Below are 10,369 nucleotides of genomic sequence, written 5' to 3'. Positions count from 1 at the left end.
GGACCATCCTGACCCTTTGAAACTACAGCAAAAAACTGTGGAGAAGAAGTTTTCCTGAAGGCAGGAAAGCAAAGTGACTACAGGATATTATTTTTGCTTTTATTCTGATAATTTGGTGCTGGAAGTGACTTTCTTGCACTTTCCCTAGTTATAGCATATGGAATTTGTGTTAACACTGTGGTTACTGGTGCTTGGTGGTCCCGGAACACACAAGCACCCACCCACCTCCTCCTGCTGAAACAGTGAAGAAATAGCAATAACATCAACTGAACTTAATTAGGCCAAACTCGAGGTGTTTTCTGTTGAAGGAGCTAATTTTAGATGCCAAACTGCCACAGAGGCTGGCTGTATCTCTGCCCTATTTTAGCAGCTCGTGGCAGAGAGGCAAATGATTGGAAGGTGCTTCAGTTGCTTCAGCCCATGTGAAGGTCAGGGAAGAATATTCTTCCTCTGTTCCCAAGGCAATCCAATTTCTGTCTCCGCTGGTGCCATCCACAGGAACCTGCTCCTCCTCAGGACTTGGCACTGAGGTCACCACAAAAGAGAAATACACCATTTTCGGAGGGAGGTTCAAACTAATTATCTCCCATGGGCTTTTAGAGAGTTTCTCTCCCTGCCCTAAACACACTGTAGTCAGTGCACCAGCCTGTGCCATCATTGTGTGAAAATAATAGCAAAGCTGAAGATCATTCATTCGTTTATTCACTCTTTCATGACCAGTAATTGCTCCTGTGGTTTCCTTTTTCACTCCAGTGACAAAAATTATTGCAAACAAAACCAAAACTGAATTCCTGTGAAATTGCTGTTACAGCATTCCCTGAAGATGAAAAAATATAAAATAAAAAAAGCAAACTAAAACAAATAAAAATGTACAAAGAAAAAAGAAAGCAAAAGTGATTGTCAGAACAACGGCACCTTACAAAAAGCAGTGAACATCTTGGTGGGGATGTTCTCACTGTGCTGAATTGTGAAACAACTTCTTTGTCAGGGGAAGAGAAAGGGCAGACACTGATCTCTGCTCTGTGCCCCGGAACAGGACCCGAGGGAATGGCCTGAGGTTGTGTCAGGGAAGGTTTAGGTTGGATAATAGAAAAAAGGTCCTCCCCCAGAGGGTGGCTGGGCACTGAAAAGGCTCCCCAGGGCAGTGGTCACAGCACCAGCCTGACAGAGCTCAAGGGATGTTTGGACAGTGCTCTCAGGCACATGGTGTGACTGGGGGATGGTGCTGTGCAGGGCCAGGAGTTGGACTCAATGATCCTTGTGGGTTCCTTCCAACTCAGGATAGTCTGTGATTCTGTGAAGAACATGGTTTAACTTCATCCCTAAAATGGACACAAAATGGGAAAGTCCAGGAACTTCAGCTAAATTAATTCATATCCCAACTGTCCTTTTCTAAAAGTTGAGTGCATTTAATGGGAAAACAAATTTAAAATCCCACAGAAAATAAATGGCACTTTTACCTTGAGTGAACTTTGAATCAGACCTGCAGTGGGTGCCAGAGGAAACCCACTGGAGGTGCTTCCACCTCTCTGGGAGATGTCCCATCATAGGGCATTGGAAGCAGAGGCAGGAGCCTGCTTTTCCTGAGCAAGGGGCATTTTGCGGCTCAGTGGGGCTTCTGCTTGGTTACACCACTTCAGTGGGTACCACAGAGGAGTGTTAGCTGTCTGTTCTCACACTCCACTGAAACACCCAGGCACATTTACCCTCAAACTGAAATATTTGCAGTGTTTAAATTCACTGGGATTATTCACAGGTTTAGAATGAGACAAGCACAGGTCCTGAAGGAAGCCACAGCGAAGCAGCACACCTCATACACCTGTGTGTGACAAAATGTGATTTTGATTGGATTTACTTGTGCAGGACAAGAAATATTTGAAAGGTGAATTTTTAAATGGCTGATTCTGGCTGTGCTTCCTGCACATTGGGGTGGGCTGCAGAGGAGGGGGTGGACCCCAGAGGAGGGGGTGGACCATGGCTTAGGACACCATGGATCATGGGGGAGTAGGTGACCCACATCTCTCCACTGTGAACAGGAACAAAGGTGTCTGAACTGCCTCAGGCTTGGGCAGAGGGTTCCCACCCTGTCTACATTCACCTAATTTGCATGACTTGCCCATCACAAGATTATTTATTACAGTGGCTTTAGTCAAATTCCTCTTCCGCACTTTAAAGCAATGCTTTGTCTGTCTGACTTCAGATGCAGCCTAAAACCAACTGAGGCCAATGAGTCTGCTCAAGCTGACAGGCTTTGCTTAATGAGCATCTCTGTTGGACTCAGTGGTGCTTTCTTTCGAGATAATACCAAATCACAGCTCACCCAAGCCTGGTACCAACTCCCTTCATGACTGGAGGGAAGGGAAACCTGGCCCATAATTTGCCTGGGAAGAAAAGAGGGAAGGAAAGGGGGAAGGGAAATATTTTTCCCCCTCCTATCCTAACTACGTAGCCCAGCTTTCTCTAAATGAATCTAACAAATCCTAGATGAAAGCATTAATAATTGTAGCTATAGATACAGCTCCTCCTCTGCCCCATGTCAGCCTGGGAAGCGCCCTCTGAGACCCAGGGAGGCTTCCTCCCTTTAGTGAACTTCCCAAGCTGTGCCAATTGGACCAGCCCATCCTCAGGGCTTGGAGCTGTATCAGAGATGCCCCAGGTGAGCATCCTCAAGACACCAAAGGTTCCTTGTGTGTTTTGCCTTGACTGCTTGGACTGGCCTTCCCAGGCATTGCATATGTTTGTCCGGAGAGTCCTTGCCTGTTTCCAGAAAAACAGGATGGTTTCAAACCATCTGTTCATCAGCAGGGGTGACAACTACTATTGCCAGGTGAAAACTGAGAGCCCTCATCTCTTTTGTCTTCTTGGAACAGTATTGCAAAACAAACAGCGCCATGGCTGGTCAGGTTTTGTGATGACCCAGAAATTCTCTGTAGCAACCTGGCTGCTGGCACCTGAGTGTGTTAAATCAGAGCTTTGTGGATGATGAAGACAAGGACAGGGCTGATACAGGATGTAGGGGGTGATTGGCTGTCTGGCAAGCAGCCCCATCCCCAGCACAGCCACTTTCACTGTCCCTCTGATGGGACAAACACAAACAACACAAATTTGAGTGTGTTGGCTTCGTCTCACTCTTCAAAAATCACCTGTTGTGTTTCTGCAGTGACCTGGCTGGTTCCCAGAAAGCATCTTCCACTCCCACACAGGTTCCATGGAATTTTTCAGCACATGAATCTCCATATCCTCCCCCGCTCACACCTCGGCATAGAACAACCCAGTGAATGTGTCACGTCAGGGATCTTTCTGTGAAACACCTTGATTTTTAAAACTGCATTTCACTCAAACTTTTGAAACAGCTTTCCTCTCCATCTGTGAATCCATCTGCAGTTGACAGTGATTTCTGGTTCATCAGCTCCACCCACCTCACGGGAGCTGTTCCTGCTTGGCGTGGAGGTGAGGAACCCTCACCGTGGGTTGGCACCCTCTGACCAGTGGAAGCCTTTTACTAGATCACGTTTCCCTAGCAAGTAAGCAACAGCTTGAGCCAACATGAGGTACTCTGTGTACTGGAGTAGATCTGAAAAAATCCCTCTGCATCCTCCATTGAATATTCTGAATTCAGGAAAATTTTGTAGCCATCCTTTCCACTTCTACACATCCCTCCTAGAACTGCATTTTCTGCTTAAGCAGTGCAACACTTCATGCTAAGTATTTTTATAGTTCTCTGGTGTTGAGACTTGTAGGCAGGAAGGGATGTGGGTTGCCTTTTTCTGGGGTAGGCACTCCCAGGAGGTGAGGGGTCCTGCCTAAAATAGATGGGGTGAATCCATTTGGCTGTTTCCATAGGGCTCCAGGCTTGTCCAAGCTCATGTAGCTTTTGAGTGGGAAGTTACATGAGACAAATCCTACTACTGATGTGGGAAAACTAGGAATAAGTTGTTCCTGGTCATGCTCTATCCAACTGTTTGATCAGCAAGATGGGTGCAGAGATGGATCGATAGACAAATAAACAAATTATAGCAGACAGTATTTGACCGTGCTAGGCCAGCCATCTGGCTAAGTAGCAATATTGATCCTATAAATAATGATATCCCTGAAATACCCCACTTACTCCTCAAGCAGTAAATACAGGCCTTAGGGCACGAATTTCTCACTGAATTTTTCTTGGGGAAGGCAGCCATCCACCACAGAGTAACAGCAGCATGTGGATTCTCCCTCACACATTGGTTTTATCATACCTATTTCTCTTAAATAAGTCAAATGAAGACTAGAAAGGCATCAGGATTCATTTAGTAAATAGTCAGTTTGGAATTCTGAGTATTATTTAATCCAGAAATGTTTGAGTTTTCTAAGCATTCATTGACCAAACAAAGCTTATTTTTCCCTTTATAACCAAGATGTTCCCTACCTGGATGATTCAAATAAGCTACAAGAGCTCATATTAAGCACTTAGTGACTGCACCAGTTTTAGGCAGCTGAGTGTAGGAGCTGAGTTAAAACACAGAACACCTGTAGAAATGATCCCCCCCATGTGAGATGCCCCCATCAAGGCTGGGAGAGAAATAAAGGCCGAAGGCCAAGTCATTCTTGATCCAGAGGGATCCAGAAGTCCAGAGCGAGGGTCTCTGTGGGGCTGTGGGCACCAGGGCTGTGTGGGAGGGGTGGGATGGACCAGCCAGGGGCTGTCCTGTGCTGGGCACAGCCAGTCCCAGGTGGGTCCATGGTTGTTGGGAGTGCTGGGGTGTCCCTTTGTGACAGAGGCACATTCCTGGGCTCCTTGTGACACAGGGGCTGCACTGTGCCCAGAGGCCACTGTGACCTCTGGGGGGGTTTTTGGGGCACAGAGGCCTGGGGTGCCACTGCCCAAGAGCACCTCTCTCAGGAGGCAGCAGCTACCTGAGAACCTCTGCAGGAGAGCATGACAGAGACACCCAAGGAGGAGAAGGTGAATCCCAAATCCTTGCCCACCCAGGGGCTGATGAGCCTGAGGAGGCAAAGGATGAGGGATGTGGCAAGAAAGAGAGGCTGGTGATAGGACAAGGCTGGGCTTAACCTATGCCAAGACAGCCCCCTCCACCCCATGCCTCCTCTGTCCCACAGATGGACCTCAAGCAGCTGCAGGAGGATGACAGGCCGTCACAGAACGAGAAGCCCTGCCCAGATGCTTCTCCTGAGGCGCAAGAGGCAAAGGCAGAAGCATCTGGTGAGCAGGTGCCCTCAGCAGGGGCAGAGAGCCACATCCCAGCCCTGCAGAGCCCCTGCTCTCCCCCAGGCCCCTCACCCCCCCAGGAGGCAGCCCAGACCCTCAGCGGGCAGCAGTCAGTGCTGGCAGCACCAGAGTCCAGGGAGGGGGCCCAGGCCAACGAGGAGGAGGAGAGGAAAGTCTGCAGTCCCCATCACCTGGGCCAAGGGCAAAACTCCATGGAGCAAGAGCTTTCCCAAGGTGAAGTCAACAGACTCCAGAAGCTGTCCCAAGGGGAAAACAACAGCGACAAAGCATCGTTGCATGAAAACTGGGGACGCATCACCATCCGAACTATCTGGGTCAACCGCCAGTACCCAGAACTCCTTCAGGACCCTCTCCAGGAGGAGGCAAAGGCAGCAAGTCCTTCTGCCTCGGATGAGCAGGTGCCAGCAGCAGGGGCACAGAGCCCTGCCCAGGACAGCCCCTGCTGCTCTCCCTGTTCCTCACAGGCCCAGCTGGCAGCCCAGACCCTCAGCGACGCGCAGGGTGCCCACAGGCAGCCCTCCAGCCCCAGGCGGGCTCTGTGGGCTCTGTGCACCCTGCTCTGGTGCTCCTGCATGGAGGTGCAGCTGGATGATTAGCGCCTGCTGCCAGACTCTAATTCAGATCAGCTCAGTTGTTGTCAATATATATTTTTATACTTGCAAAGAGCTCTGGAGAATCGTCATTGTCCCTCGTTACTGCCCAGAGACTCAAAGCAACCAACAGCTTTCCTGTGGGAGGACATGCCAATGAAAGATGCTGATTTTCCAGCCGTGCTCAGTGGTCCACCTTGGGAGCCAGACGGGTGCCAGCAGCACCAGAGATTTGAAAATCAATGGTTTCATGCCCTTGTGGTCAAGACAGCCACCAATCACCACCTTACCCACAAGAGCCTCTCTGGGAACAAGCAGCAGAACACAGAGAGCGCCTGTCCACATCAGCTCCCCGAGGCCCTCTGCCAAGAAGTTGTCATCCAGGTGTCTTGGGAACCTCCTGGACCTGTCTTTTCCAGCTGTGGGGTGTTCCCAATTAACATCTGGCCACTGGAATTGTCCCACAAGGATAAGGGAGGTTGGGTCAAGGGTGTCCTGAGGGTCCTTAAAGAATAACTCCTATGTGCCATATCCTGGCTGGGTCCCACGATGCCAATGAACAATGTCCTCTGACTGGTGCCCAGAATTCTGAGCATTTGAAGTGAAGAAATGTCACTTTCAGATAAAGAAAAGGAGCCTGGATGAAATATTCCCTGCTGACCTGGCACATGGGAGAGGTTACCAACATTACTTTCTATTCACTGTCTCTAGAACATCCATTATTTTTAAGGCTCAGGTATTAGATTTACTCCAGGGGAAAAAATCCCAGCTATGTAACCAGATGGGTTTTCCTCCTCTCAACTCGACACAGGCCAGCCTCAGCTGTGAAGAGGGAACATGGAACTGTGGCTGCCTGCCTGGGAGCTTAAAAACATGTCCATCTGATTTTCAGGAAAAAAATATCCTACATTTTTATCTTTTATACAGGACCCAAAACTGATTTAGTTGAAAAGCAGAAAAGGCAAGAAATTGCCCAGGCAGGATGGATTAAAAAATACTGAACCTCTGAGTAGTTTTGATGTGATTGTGAGTGACACATGTGGCAAAACCTTGCTGTTACCTCCAGCTGTACAACCCAGTGAGCAGAAAAGATTTTTCTAATGATTCTACTGCTGAGGGTGTTCAATCTGCTAAAAGTTTCTTGCTGACTTGCTTTGAAAGTGACAAAAGGCTCTTTTTATCACTCGCTGGTGCTGAGGCAATGGTGTTGGTGAGGCAGAGCATCCCAGGAACTGGAAATTAAGCTCATTGGGTATTTGTGGGCATCAGAGATACGAGTTACAGCAAAGCAACTCCTTGAGCAGCTTCCAAAGATCAGATGAGGGAGCAATAACGGCCTTGGGCTACTGGGGAGCCTCTGGAAGGAGGCTGGAAAAGGCTGTTGATAGCCAGGGCTAGTCACAGCAGCAAATCCACAGGAAAAACATAGAGCCCGAGCAAAAACAGCACAGCCCCAAAGCCCCAGCCAGGGTCAGCAGGTGTTGCTTCAGCTCTCAAATAAGGATGAAAGAAACATTTCATAAATGATAAACCACAGCTCACAGCTGACCTGCAGAGAAACCTGCAAATACTCTGTCAAAACAGTGGTGGTTTGTGGCAAAGAGGCTGAGTTTTCCCAAGGTGCTCATATACAGCAGATCAGACCCTGAAAGCCATCTCAGTAAACAGAAACTGGGACTATCTGCTTGCTCTTCGATTAGACAAGATTTTGGCACATTACTTATGCGCTGTACTTACGGATTTGACTCTTCACTGATGTGGTCCAGCTCTCACTAAGTTATGTATAAAAGTAAAGGAAAGAATGATAATCTCCTCTTCTAATACTCTTTTAAGGGTTACAGGAAGGCAGGACTGTCTTCTCCTTTCCAGCAATAAATTAAGATAGTAATAAAAGCATCCCAGTGTACCATCTAGATTTACAGCAGGATTTTTCAATTTCATTTGCCATTGCCAAATACATTACATTGGGATTAAACTGTACAGGTTATTAAATACCGATTACAAGAAGACAGTGTGCTGTGGCAGGCAAATAACTTGCAAGTTACTGAAATTAAGGCTTTGAAAATGTTTTAAGGGAATTAATGTTTAATTAGAGGTTTTGATCTATAAGGAATTCTAGCAATAGCTTCAGTAAGAGATTACACAAACCTGTGAGACATTTATAAGTAGAAAGGATACTTGATGTAGTATTTTCTTTAATTAATCCTGCACTGAAAGACCGCCACGAGGGAATTTAGAGTTTGGTGCACAATAAAAAAGATCGTTCCAGTTAGCAGGCACTTCAGCTTCTTTGGGGCTTTTTTTGCATGATCAAATTCATGTGCATGTATTTTTAACAATATAGCATGAGATGAACTTTGAATTTAGTGTGATAAAAAATATTTCTAATTCAATATCCCTCAGTGAACTTGAATATTGAATATTGAATCTTGGGAGGTTTACAGATCTGAGGTATTTGGCTCAATAGCCGCTTTTGTTCTTCTGCTGAATTTCATGTTTCTGTTACTGACTTCCAGAAACAACATAAATCAGCAGAAGCATTTTGCTTTCCAGCATGATTGATGGTTTTATCTTTCACTCACACATTCTCGTACAAAGTCTCCTCTTTTCACTAAAAAAATAGTTTATGTAATTTCCTGTAGTCAAACCAAGCCACTGCTCCTTTACTGTTTTGCTCACTACATTTACTCTCAATGATCTGACATGATTTTCACAAGACTAGAAGTGTCATTAAGGAAGTGTAAGAGGTGTTTGTGTTGGTAGGTGTAAAAATACAAACTGAAAAGTCTCATGCTCTGAAAAAAAAACCCTGGTCTCAGCTACCAGAGTTATGCAGTTACAGGGATGATAAAACTCCTGTTAAAGTTACTGGAAAGGGAAATGAATAAACTTCACAAGTTCTCAGTACAAAAACCTGGCAGTTTTAGGTCTTTAAGTTCATCTTCAGTCTGAAATGCATCACCTTTCTGCTGATGTACTGAGTGTAATAAAACTGCAAAGACATTTTTTGAGGATTCAAAAGGCTGGATAAATTTGAAAAATCACTTTGAAAATTAGGACATCTTTCCTTTTCCTCCATTCCTGGTGCAGCTGGACCAAAGACACTGTCATTACACAATTTTTTGTTAAATTTAGACAGATAAAAAATGAATCTGGCTTTATGTTTAAAAGATATTAATACATATTACAGCTTACTAATATTCCTCACAGCTAATTTTTATCACTGGTGATGCTATGCTGATTTTTTCCTCATCACTTTAGCTGTAATAGTTTGGTTTAATACCCAGAGCACACATCTTCTATGCTGCCTGCTTAATTATTTTCACCTCTTTTTATGTCACATTTCTCAGATCAGTAATTATGTCAGATCATAAATCCCATCCTACACTGACTATAATAACTTGACAGATAGTAATATTTTCTATATAACGTGGAACAAGGTGAGTTGGTTTAACAAAACACAATTTCTTTCTAGTTAGTTTAATTAATTCATCTTAATTATTTAACCTATTAACCACAGGTTAATTAAATTGAATCTGATGCACTCTCTTACTATATTTATATTGCTTTTTTTTTTTTTCTGAATGGGACTAGTGTTTCATTACCTCTGTTGCTCATTAATTTTAGTGCTGCTGTTGCTCTTTCATGAAACGTTTGTTTCCTCCAGGGCCAAGTTAATCCATAATTCAGTGCTAATGGTAAATCTCTGTGCATTACCCACTCTGCACAACCTGAAAGGCAACGTGGTGGGGCTGGACCACAGCAGGTAACAGAACCCACTGCAGAAATGCACCCTAAATAGCCACAACCAGCCTGCCTTGGGTGTAAAAGGACACCTCCTTCCACCTGCTTTTGATAGCATTTTTTTCCCTATGCCATCTTCTAAAAATATATCCCTGCTTTTCTTCCCAAGGTGGAAGGGAGAAGCATGGAATAGAACTGGCAGCCCCCTCTCTAAAGGCTTCCAAAGGCTCTTTAAAGAGCCCTTTGAACAGTGAAACCAGCCAAGGTGGTAAAATCAAGTTCAACAAACAAGCCCAGGAGCTCTTGGGAGCTGCTTCTACCCCAGGAAGTGACAGGGAGCTGCAATGCCTGCCCTCAGCTGGAGATCTACCATGGCATGATCATCTATAAACTGTTACCTCTCCAAAAACACATGTAATAATGGTGATAGCCCAGAAAAGCAAGGACCAGGGATTAGAAATACCCCTGCTGCCTGTACACTTCACTTTCTTCAAACAAGCTCGTGACAAGGCAGCTGAGCATCAGTGTAAGCGGGCAGTGTTGGTGGCAGGGCAGGGCCAGGGCACAAAGCCACCCCAGGAGGGGATGGACTCTCTGCACCACACCTGAACGTGCTGGCAGATGAGGATGAGGGTGGTCATGACAGATGAGGGAGCCTGGCAGCCTCCAAGGGAAAGGACATGACCATTCCTAGGAGCCCCTTAAGTCAAACCCCGTCTACTGGCTCAGTAAATGTGAGCAGGGGGAGCTTGCACAAGGGTTCAGACCACCACATTTTCTCCAGCATTTCAGGGATTTTAATTCCACA

Source organism: Coloeus monedula, assembly GCF_965178545.1.
Source record: "Coloeus monedula genome assembly, chromosome: 5".
Lineage (NCBI taxonomy): Eukaryota > Metazoa > Chordata > Aves > Passeriformes > Corvidae > Coloeus > Coloeus monedula.
This window is presented reverse-complemented; position numbering follows the sequence as displayed.